The 11045-nt window shown below is 50.5% G+C and overlaps 1 protein-coding gene across 1 annotated transcript in view; it reads right to left on the bottom strand.

Annotated features, from left to right (window-relative positions):
* Positions 1-9179, bottom strand: part of LOC140403932 (somatostatin receptor type 5-like) — a 99942-nt gene extending 90763 nt beyond the window's left edge. The window contains exon 1 of the mRNA XM_072492198.1: positions 9022-9179. The gene's annotated coding sequence lies outside the window, so the exon portion shown is untranslated. The remainder of the gene's footprint in view (positions 1-9021) is intronic.
* Positions 9180-11045: the final 1866 nt, after the last annotated feature.

The following is an 11045-nucleotide window of genomic DNA, read 5'->3' on the forward strand; positions in this document are numbered from 1 at the left end:
CCTCCGGGTGCTCCGGTTTCCTCCCACAGTCCAAAGACGTGCATCAGGTGGATTGGCCATGATAAATTGGCCTTACTGTCCAAAACAGTCACGGTGGCGGCTTAAGTTGGGTGCTCTTTCCAAGGGCCGGTGCAGACTCGATGGGCCGAATGACCTCCTTCTGCACTGTAAATTCTATGATTCTATGACAGACGCTGAGGGACATCACAGCTGAGCTTGTGTCTGAGCTGTGCACCCCAACACACACACACACACACACTTGCTTGCGTACACTCATACACAAACACGACGGCACTTGCACTTATGTAAACATGCCCCACACACGAATGCGCACTCACACAAACACATGAATGCAGGCACATGCTCTCTCTCAAACTGTTCAAGCCACACACATGCCCACACTCATGCAATAATGCACACACGCAAATATATACACACGGGCAATCATGAATACCCATTACGGCATACACATATGCTGACACACACCCATGCAAACATATGCATTAATGTGCATGTATGCAAATACATGCCTTCACCACTCATACACTAACACACACACATGCCCGCACATAGGTAATCACATGCATGCACACAAACATGCATGCACATACTAATGCGCACACATAGGCCAACACACACACATGCACTAATGCACACCCCTGCAAAACAACATGCACTCAAGCACACACATGCACCAACATGCACACATACATACATGAGCTATTGCATATACATGTCAGCATATATGCACTAATGTACACACATGTAAAACACATGCATGCACGCAAACTCTCATGCACACACTAATGCACACGCATGCCTCTCTACACACACTCACGTACACCAGCGAATTAACACACACATGCAAACAACACGTGCACACACAGTCAGGCTAACTCTGGAAGGGTGACCCCCTCCCATTGATTCTCAACTTGACTCTTTTTCAATGAGGTTTAGGAGCAGAACAGAGCAGTGAATCTGGCGGCGGTCCCTGTGGAAGAGCGAGGAGCAAGGTGTTTACTGTTAGAGTGCCTTACAAGAGGATCGTAAATTGCTAGGAGCGTAATGTTGACACTGGCTTGATTCCAGCTGAATCAAATATTAATGTTTATCAGAGGAAGGCTGAGCTCCGTGAATCTCATGTGATATCTGTAAGACTGTAAATAATAGAATTCTGGAACAGAAAGGAGGCCATTTGGCCTGGCTCGTCAGTGCTAGCTCACTCAAAGAGCTGTCCAATGTACATCCCACGCCAAGCATTTGGCGTGGCCAATCCACCCACCCTGCACATCTTTGGGCTGTGGGGGTGAGACCCATGCAGACACGGGGAGAATGTGCAAACTCCACACGGACAGTGACCGGGGGCCGGGATCGAACCCGGGTTCTCAGCGCCGTGAGGCAGCAGTGCTAACCACTGCGCCACCGTGCCGCCCCCCTGTGTTAATTATTTTCCAATCCCTGGTTTCCAATTCCTTGTCCAAGGAAACACTCTCTCCCCACCCATCCCATCAAAACCCATCCCGATTTTTGAACAGATAGATCTAAAGGAGAGCTGGGTTTAAAGGTCCTTAACTTCAGTAAATTTCTGTTTCCCTTTTAGGTGAACAACATTGCCCTCCCCCTTGCGTTCTGTGCTGGTGACGCTGTTAACCTGTTCGATAGGCTTCAGGCCTAATGTCGGAGGGGGGGGGGGGAGGGGTGGCGTGATTAACCCTTTCAGTCCCACTTCAGAGTCTCGAGCGCAGAACTGAGATGTATGTGAACAGAGCAGTACTGAGGGAAAATTATTCTATTGTCATGCGTGCCGCCTGCTGAACTCCCTCGCGTTTTGATTTTTTCCCAATGCTCACATCATCATTCCCCTCCGATTTTCCGCAGTTTTGCTTCATCCTTGACAACCTCTCTTCTGCCGCCCACGTTTAGCACGAGGCACACATGCCTGATGAGATGCTAAACCGAGGCCCCATCTGCCCTCTCGGCTGGGGTGGGGGGGGGGGGGGGGGGGGGGGTTGGGGTGGGGGGAGGGGATGCAAAAGTTCCCATGACGCTATTTGGAGAAACAGCAGGGGAGTTCTCCCTGGTGCCCAGCCAATGGTTTATCCATTATTCAGTTGTTCGATTTGGCACAGCATGCACAGGCACACAGCTGGAACCGCAATGTGCTTTCCACCACTCTGTCACCAGAGGCTCTGGAATTTCCTCCCTGAACCTCTCTGGCTCTCCTGCTTCATGACACAGGAACGTCGGAGCAGGAGTAGGCCATTCAGCCCCTCAAGCCCGCTCCGCCATCCAATAAGATCGCTGAAGACTCTTCTTGGAACCTACCTCCCTGGCCAAGCTTGCGTCCACTTTTTCTTTTGTCCATTCAAGGGGCCTGGCCTTACTCGCTAGGCCCAGCATTTGGTGCCATCCCCAAAATTGTCCTTGAGAGGGCGATGGCGAGCCGCCTTCTTGAACTGCTGCAGCCCTGCTTCCCTCCGACATGCGTCAGTGTGAACTTTCCTCGGAGGAACGTGCCTGTGAAGCGCCTTGGGACGTTTTTACGACCGTGAAGGCGCGAGGCATCCATAATGTTCAATACACTTGAACAATTCCATCAAGCACAATTCTGACATTCTGAATTGACAGCCTCCCCCCCACCAACACCAATCCCCCCCCCAATAGCATTTTGGGAGACGTGGGTTCTATATCTCCACTAACCTTTCATGATAACCCTCACGAGGATCTTGAGGAGTCGCTCGTCGATCTCCCCATGGGGCCCGTGGAGGACGGGTTCCCATGGTAACGGGTGGAGGCCCTTCCAGCTGGGACTCGCCATCGAGCCTCTTAAACACCGGCCCGGACCCGGACTGGGAGTTCCTGTCAGCCTCCCCGGCTGGGGCACCAGTGTTCTTCGCCCCCCCCCCCCCCCCCCCGGGGGTGTGGCTTTACTTTTGAATTCAAATAAATTTGGTTTAACCTTTATTTTTTGTGTCACCTGGATTCCTGCACCTTTGATGAGAAAAGGTCACACCGATGGCCACCAGACATTTCAAATTGCTGCACAATAGTTGAGGTACAGTCCCTGCTGTAATGGTTTCTACACAGCAGTCTCGCACAAGAGCAATATGCTGATGGCCAGTTAATTTGTTTCTATTTTGGTGATTAAGGGGTAAAACACCAGAATCTTCTCCATTCCCCGCAGCAGGCATCCTCTGAAGGGCAGCATCGGCAACAATGCAGCATCCCCTTGGTACTGCACCGGAGTGCCAGCTTTGATTTATTTTTATAGTCAGGTCCCGGGGTGGGTGTTGAACCACAGAACCTTGTGCCCCAGCAGTCAGAGCGCTGCCGGCACAGCCCCAGCTGGCAAATGATGTGGCGGTGCCCTTCCTGAACGGGCCTAGCTCTCATTTGAGGCCTGCGGCCTCCGGTTCGCGGCTCCCCTTTATTCCTCGTTTCTGTCAGTTCCCTGTCACCCCTTTCCCCCACCCCAGGCTGTCCTGGCCTCGTCCAGCTTAATACTAATAATCACTTATTGTCACAAGTAGGCTTCAATGCAGTTACTGTGAAAAGCCCCGAGTCGCCACATTCCGGCGCCTGTTCGGGGGGGGGGGGGGTGGGGGGGCCGGTACGGGAATTGAACCCGCACTGCTAGCATTGTTCTGCATGGCAAGCCAGCTGTTTAGCCCACTGTGCTAAACCAGCCCCTTTCGCCCCAGGTGACCATTGAAGAGCTGGTCTACAAGCCCCTCCAAACCAGCAGCCTTTTATCACCTAAACAGGCCAAAGGCCTCTAGGCCTGAGCAGCGCTGGGCCGACCTCGAATCACCCTGTAACAGTAAAGGACAGGAATTCCCGGCTCTTCCCCCCCCAGTGGGATCTTCGGTTTCCCCCCCGGCTGCTGCGTTTCTTCTCTCTTCTGCAAAAAAATCGGAGGAGTCTCAGGCACAGAGCCATTGTCTATTAAGCAACGTGTTGGGAGAGCACAGCTTCAGAGAAAGAGCTGATTCTGCCCAGCGTGAGATATCAGGTAACATTTGTACAGTGCTGGTTACATCGGTAGGAATAACGTTTACATTTGACCATATCTGTTTTGACGTTACATTAAACAAGTTGCATATGTGCTCCCAGGTAAAGTGAGTACTTTCATATACACTTCATCTTTCCATGCATTCCCCGCCCCCCCCCAATCGCCCGACCTGGTGCCAGGCCCAACAGATGTGCCTGGTCCTTAGGTCGAGTTAGGGAAACATGTTGCTCACCTTTATCTGGCTACTTGTAGATTGTGTCTGAAGAACAAGCTGTTAAAGTCACTGAGAACCAGTTAGACTTGAACATGTTTCTTGACCCTTATACCGACTGCTGCAGATGGTGCCACATCAGCTTTCAATTGACGTCTTTGTAAAATTGTCCTTTACTGCTTTAGTATCGTAGACCACGCCATATACATTCAAAAATCCCTAAAAGTAATTGATAATTGCCCTAATAGACTGTTGTTAATAACTGCTAAACATATGCCTCCCCACAATGCACGCAAAATCCTGTAGACCTCGGCGGGACTGGAAGATGCCGCTGGTGACCAATGGCGAGCCGGTTCCACCGGCGGAAAACACACCGCGAGGGGAAACCCTGCCCAAAGTATATCAAACATTTGAACGTTAATCAAGTCATTTCATCTTATTGCTATACAGTGGCTACATGAGTAAGCTGTCTCTTAAGAGCTCAAGTGTTGATGTTCCATCAGCAAAGTTGGCTGCGTTTGGGACGAAGAAGTTAAAGAATCTGAGGCATCGCTGCATGGCGTCTTTGCCCCGGGGAGTGGGCGTGTGCCGCACATCTCTGAGTTTCCTTTGTCGGAACTTGAATAGATAAAGGCGGGAAAGTTAGCCTGACCTCCGGTCACCTGACATTTCTTACTGTTGAGTACGGGTCCTTTGCAACGAGCTTTCCACCACCACACAATTGAACAACGCCATGGGTGAATTTCAAAGCCAGTACAATGCCAGGGTAAATTGGCCGTATACCCCAGCCACTGGCTGATTGAATCAAACAGTATTCTCCTTCGGTCGTTTGTAATAGACAGAGTGCTGAATCTGCCCGCCCTTGCAAAACCCAAATGCAACATCCACTGTTAGACGTGATTTTGCGATTGTGCAGCGTATGCTGAACAATCCTGAGTGCGCTAATAGCTACGCCAACTACCAATTTAAGATTTTCAGTCGAGCCCATAATGTGACTCATTGATACTTGCCAAAAGTGGCACAAATTCACCCACAGGGACCCATTCTCTGCAAACAAAAGGAATATGTCCAAGTCTTGTGACTTTTTTGAATTACCCAGGAGCTTGAGGAGCCTATAGTTCCCCCATTGCATTCTCCATGGCAACACTCTGGCCAATCAGAGCAGACCTGCCAACCAATTGGCACGCTTTTCCTCCTGTAGAGTAAATTGTTGTGATCATTTGAAATTTGGTATTCTTGCGTTTTGTCCTGTTGAGTACAAGGCAAAAAGCTTCAACAACATGGGCGAGATTCTCTGGCCTCCCCGCGGCACGCATCTTGGTAACGGGAGGCAGCCCATTGTCTCTCTTTTCAGCAATATCACATTGCCACCAGGCTAACTGTATCTGTAAGACACCAATCCTCATTAGAGGACTGAATGCATTCGCAAATATGCACCATAACCCGAATTTAAATTTTATTACTTGCTCTCTTGTGCTGAACCCACCTAACTCCTTACTATTTCCTACGCTGGCAATATCTGTCTCTCCCAATGTTCTTTCCACCTTGACATTCCTCTCTGGCATTACCGGGGGTCCCCACACCCCTGCCAAATTAGTTTAAACCCCCCCCCCCCCCCGCCCCCGCAGATGACATGAATAAATCACTTGCGAAGAAACTGGTCTCTGCTCTGCATGTTTAGGAGCAACCTGCCCGGCCTGCGCAGACCCCATCTCCTCGAGAGCTGATTCCAATGTTGCAAGAATCTAAAGCCCGTTCTCCAGCCCCATCTCTCCAGCCGCATGTTCATCTGCTCTATCCTCCTCTTTCGATCCCCAAATGCCAGCGGTATTCGGAGTAATTTGCCGATTACTACTTTGGAGATCCTGCTTGTTAATTTCCTACGTAACTCCCTACATTCTGGCTATGTCATTGATACTGATTTGGATCACAACCGCTGGCTGTTTATCCTCCTTCCTCAGGGGACTCTTTAGCCGTTCTTTGGCATTCTGACTCCCAGGAATTCCTGCCTGTCCTCGTAACCATCAAAACCCCTATCACTCGTGCTCCTCCGGTTCTCCTCGCTGGCCTGTACAGCTGAGCCAGCTGTGGTGCCGTGGACCAACCTCCGTTTGTACTCCGCAGCTGAACTATCATCAGCATTCAGACTCCTGCACTATCCGCCTGGATCTTCTCGACTGCCTGGTCACTCCCTCTCTCCTGGCACGCCATTAAGCTGCAGATTGACCACTTCTATAAATGGCCTGTCTGCAAAATTCTCAATGTCATGGATTCCAGCTACGGCTCAAGCTCCAAATTCTGGAGCTCGAGGTGCTACAGCTGACAAATTTCCCTGCCTATATGGTTTTCTGGAACACAAGATACGTCCATGAGTTCCCACGTGGAACAGGATGTGCACTCAATGGGTCATTCCTGCCATTCCTCTATCTATTAGATAATATACGGACTATTTTATAAAATTAAATTATCAGCTACTCACTTATTTTCTTTTGTTGTCACTTAAATAGAGAGATGAATTTAAATGCTTTACTCAACCCTTTTAATTAAAAGAAAGGATTTTAATTCCCACCTCCTTAGACGAGCCTCCCAAATTTGGGGAAAGAGAAACAAAACTACAATGAGCAGGAGCCAATAAACTCACAGCCTTCCTGTGGTGTTACAATTTGATTTATTTTCTCTCCCACTTCAGTGGTACCAGTCTGCTTCACAGTGATCCTGAGCTGGTACATATTCCCTCCCGGTCTGCTTCATAATGATCCTGATGTGCTCCATACACCTCCCGGTCTCCATAATAGTGACCCCAGTGCGCTTCACTCTCCTCCCGGTCTCCTCACAGTGATCATGACCTGCTTCACTCTGCCCCCGGTCTGCTTCACAGTGATCCTGCTCTGCTTCATTCTCCTCCCGGACTCTTCACAGTGACCCTGACCTGTTTCACACTCCCTCCCATAAAAGCACCAGGAAGATGCCAGCAATCCATATTCTGTTGATGCCTTAAGTAGCAGTCATGGATTTAAGGTATTGGTTGGGAAAAACCATGTGGGGGCTGAGGAGAATTAATTTCTCACACAATAAGTCGTTCTGACCTGGAACACAAAGCTTGATAGGAAGCAGATACATACATATCTCTGAAAATTGAATTAGATCTAATATCCGAGATAATGGAGCAAGGAGAAGCGAGCAGAAGGAATGATGAAAAGAGATCTCCTGCCTGTATGCTCCTGTGTCAAAAACAAGAGCCACAAACAGAACAATTTACCCCGTGCGTGTGCCAGCGTCTCACTCTTTGGGAGCAGCGAGCTCTGATCATCGATGGCTACTGGTGCACATTCCCCCGGTCTCTTTCAATTTAACCAAACCGACAGCGCCCTTCCTGCCAGCCCACCTTAAAAAAAAGGCATATTCGGGGCAGCACGGTGGCGCAGTGGGTTAGCCCTGCTGCCTCACGGCGCCGAGGTCCCAGGATCGATCCCGGCCCTGGGACCTCGGCGCCGTGTGGAATTTGCACGTTCTCCCCGCGATTGCGTTGGTTTTGCCCCCACTTAATTGAAAAAAATGAATTGGGTACTCTAAATTAATTTTCAAAAAGGCATATTCTTGTACTTACTTTTCTGCCCTTGTCTTCACAGACAGTGGCCATGGTGTTAAGGGTACGTGCAGCTGTGGACAAAAAGTAGCAGAGAGAGAGAGAGAGAGAAAGAGAGAGAGAGAGAGAGAAAGATGTTCACAGGCAAAACATGAAGAAATAGGAAGGCTGTGACCAGGAGTTTTGAGAAACACATTTAGACATTTCTTCCCCTTTGGGCAGCACGGTAGCACAGTGGTTAGCACAGTTACTTCACAGCTCCAGGGTCCCAGGTTCGATTCCCTGGCTTGGGCCACTGTCTGTGCAGAGTCTGCACGTTCTCCCCGTGTCTGCGTGGGTTTCCTCCGGGTGCTCCGGTTTCCTCCCACAGTCCAAAGATGTGCAGGTTAGGTGGATTGGCCACGATCAATTGCCCCTTCGTGTCCAGAAAAAAAAGATTGGGTTGGGTGGGGTTAAAGGGATAGGGTGGAGGCGTGGGCTTAAGTGGGGTGCTCTCTCCAAGGGCCGGTGCAGACTCGATGGGCCAAATGGCCTCCTTCTGGACTGTAAATTCTATGATTTAGTTTAATGCCAAGGATTTTCGACAACAACGGGACAGAATTATTGAATATTGAATTGTTAAAGAAAAAAGTCAATCAACTTATCCCAACCTCTCTTGAAGATCTTTTCTTTTTTGGAGGGGGGAGAGGGGGACAAGTCGGTAGGTGTTAGGATTTTCCCACATCCATATGGGAAATTCCCAGGATGGGTGCAATGCAAAGGGCTGGAGGTGGAGTGAATCATAGAATTTAAAGTGCAGAAGGAAGCCACTCGGCCCATTGAGTGTGCACCGGCCCTTGGAAAGAGCACCCTATCCAAGCCCACACCGCCACCCCATCCCTGTAACCCAACCTAACCTAAGGGCAATTTAGCACGGCCAATCCACCTAACCTGCACACCTATGGGCTGTGGGAGGAAACCGGAGCACCCGGAGGAAACCCACGCAGACACGGGGAGAACATGCAGACTCCGCACAGACAGTGACCCAAGCCGGGGAGTCGAACCTGGGACCCTGGAGCTGTGAAGCAACTGTGCTAACCGCTGTGCTACCGTGCCTCCCAGAGAGTGAAGTTAATCTCCCTTTGCAACTGTCCAGCCCCGGAGAAGAAAGTGGGCAACGCATCCTTATATGAAGCACAATCCTCCCTGGGAAGGTGTCCACAATAGGCTTACCTTTGGTGGTCGGAGATCAGCCCCCCACCCCCCCCTGTGCCTGGAGCCGTGCAGGTAAAGACACCAGTTCTGCGTTGCCTGTTCCAGCTCTCTCCTAGGCAGAATTTTTAAAAAAAGCCGGCACTTTAAACAAACACGCTGACAGCAAGAGGCACCGTTCCCAATCTTTGCAAACAGTGATCCAGCTCTCTGACACGCTCGTCAATATTGCTGTAAATTGTGTCAATCCCTGCGAGTGGCAGCGAAGAGACCCGCTCAGGTGCTTTACCGAGAGGGGCCAATCAGCTGCTTCGCGGCCAACAAAAGGACCAATCAGCCTCGCGTACGGGGGTGGAGAGTTGACAGGATTCACACGGCTGGGCTCCGCAAGGTTCGGAAGTTTTCTGCACCACTCATTCATCATTTAGAATAAAGCAGCCTCTTTGTGTCTCCTCGGCTGTGTGCAGCCTGTTGTGCTGCTTGCCTGCTGCTGGCATTTCCATGGCTGCCCCTTGTCAAGTAGATATTAAATGCTTGAACTTTCCTTTGGCTTTTCAGCCGTCAGCCTAACAGAGACGGAGCGAGGAATTTTTACGGCAGGGACCCCGGTTCGATTCCCGGCCTCGGGTGACTGTGCGGAGTCTGCACGTTCTCCCCGTGTCTGCTCCAGTTTCCTCCGGCTGCTCTGGTTTCCTCCCACTGTCCAAAGATGTGCAGGTTAGGTGGATTTGGCTAAACTTCACCTGACTGTCCAAAGACCCGATGGGCCGAATGGCCTCCTTCTGCGCTGTAGGGATTCTATGATCCCGTGAGTGGCTGCAGGCAAGCTTTCCTCACCCCGTATCACAGAATCGTTACTGTCGGGCGGCAGGGTAGCACAGTGGTTAGCACTATTGCTTCAAGGCGCCAGGGACCTGGGTTTGATTCCCGACTTGGGTGACTGTCTGTGCGGAGTCTGCATGCTCTCCCCGTGTCTCCGTGGGTTTCCTCCGGGTGCTCCACTTTCCTCCCACCCGAAAGACGTGCTTGTCAGGTGAATTGGACATTCTAAATTCTCCCTCTGTGTGCCCGAACAGGTGCCGGAATGTGGCGACGAGGGGATTTTCACAGTAACTACATTGCAGCATTAATGTAAGCCTACTTGTGACACTAATAACGATTATTATTATTATTGTAATGTGAGTCCACACCGAGCCGAACAGGTTGAGTCAAAGGAAAAAGGTTTAACGCAACGAAACAAGAGTCCAAGAGTGGCACGGTAGCACAGTGGTTAGCACTGTGGCTTCACAGCTCCAGGGTCCCAGGTTCGATGCCTGGTTTGGGTCACTGTCTGTGTGGAGTTTGCACGTTCTCCCCATGTCTGCGTGGGTTTTCTCCGGTTTCATCCCACAGTCCAAAGATGTGCAGGTTAGGTGGATTGGCCATGCTAAATTGCCCTTAGTGTCCAAAAAAGTTAGGAATGTTTACAGGGGATAGGGTGGAAGTGTGGACTTAAGTGGGGTGGTTTTTCCAAGGGTTGGTGCAGACTCAATGGGCTAAATGGTCTCTTTCTGCACTGTAGAAATTCTATGTACAGAGCAGTTATTCTACTACAGGAGCCAGCTCACAGTAGATGGCCCTCTGGTTGGGGGAGTGTGTGTTCCCCATAGTCTTTTGGGAATATCAATTTCCCCATTCTCATAAGTGCCCCATGACCTGCTTAACCCCAGATTATGCCAGTTACGCTGCAGCAACAGGCCATTCGGCCCATCGTGTCTGCACCGGTTCTCTGATGCGAGCATCATAACTTAATGCCATCCACCTGCCTTTTCGCCTTAACCATTCACGCAATCACCTGATGCCCTCTCGAGTTGCCTCGATCGAACCTGCCTCCACCACACTTGCAGACAGTGCACCCGAGGCCCCCAACCACCCCCTGTGCGATAAAGTTTCTTCCTCGCAACACATTTCTGGTTTAGCACGGGGCTAAATCGCTGGCTTTGAAAGCAGACCAAGGCAGGCCAGCAGCACGGGTTCAATTCCCGTACCAGCCTCCCCGAACAGGT

The sequence above is a fragment of the Scyliorhinus torazame genome, chromosome 29, assembly GCF_047496885.1.
Source record: "Scyliorhinus torazame isolate Kashiwa2021f chromosome 29, sScyTor2.1, whole genome shotgun sequence".
Lineage (NCBI taxonomy): Eukaryota > Metazoa > Chordata > Chondrichthyes > Carcharhiniformes > Scyliorhinidae > Scyliorhinus > Scyliorhinus torazame.